General features: G+C 44.0%; 1 non-coding gene across 1 annotated transcript; it reads left to right on the forward strand.

Moving 5' to 3' along the window:
• The first annotated feature begins 446 nt into the window (after nucleotides 1–446).
• Nucleotides 447–518, forward strand: trnad-guc. Its single transcript has one exon. It is a non-coding gene; the product is annotated as a tRNA-Asp (tRNA).
• Nucleotides 519–889: the final 371 nt, after the last annotated feature.

The following is an 889-nucleotide window of genomic DNA, read 5'->3' on the forward strand; positions in this document are numbered from 1 at the left end:
TGTGTCTATCTTCGGCACTCGGTGTAAACCATACAGAAGGCAGGCCACGCTATTCCATCGGCGAGCACAGTCCCGCTGTTGCTTGTAACAGCAAATACAGAATACGACTCGCAGTTCCGGTCACATGCGTTTAGAAAATGAAAGCGCCTCTTTATTAAATAATTCAACACGAGCATGTACTTGAATAAGTGACCGGATCGCGGAAGAAGCCGAGAGCACACAAGTCAAACAGTGAGAAATGAATGTCTGAAAGTTGCAGGTTTTTGGTCAAAGAAATTCTAAGGCTATTAACATGAAATTCTGCAGCGTTATGTAACTAACCCACAATCAACACTTTTCCCCACTTTCCTCTTCGACTCGCATCCACTTCTCCTTCTCCTTTTCCTTCGCCCTCCCCTTCCACCTACATATATTATGCTGCTTCACAATTATAAACGTATGGTGGTTCCTCGTTAGTATAGTGGTTAGTATCCCCGCCTGTCACGCGGGAGACCGGGGTTCAATTCCCCGACAGGGAGAACATTTTCGTGGAATTCCAAGGCGTATTTTGCACATCTTTGTTTATAAATGGTGACAGCTTCAAATATGCTTTTGCTGAATTAATCGGTTTATTGAATATTCCGAATTAACATAATACATGAGAACCAGGCCCTTCGGCCCACAATATCAGTGTATAACATAATGCCAAATTAATGTAATCTACTCTGAAGAAGGGTGTCAACCCGAAACGTCACCCATTCATTCTCTCCAGCGATGCTGCCTGTCCCGCTGTGTTACTTCAGCTTTTTGTGACTATCATCTTTAATCATCTTTAATCTAATGTACTTGCCTACCTGTGATCTCTACCCCCCCCCCCCCCCCCCCATTTCCATTTCATGCAGTGCATATT

The sequence above is a fragment of the Amblyraja radiata genome, chromosome 37 (genome assembly GCF_010909765.2).
Source record: "Amblyraja radiata isolate CabotCenter1 chromosome 37, sAmbRad1.1.pri, whole genome shotgun sequence".
Lineage (NCBI taxonomy): Eukaryota > Metazoa > Chordata > Chondrichthyes > Rajiformes > Rajidae > Amblyraja > Amblyraja radiata.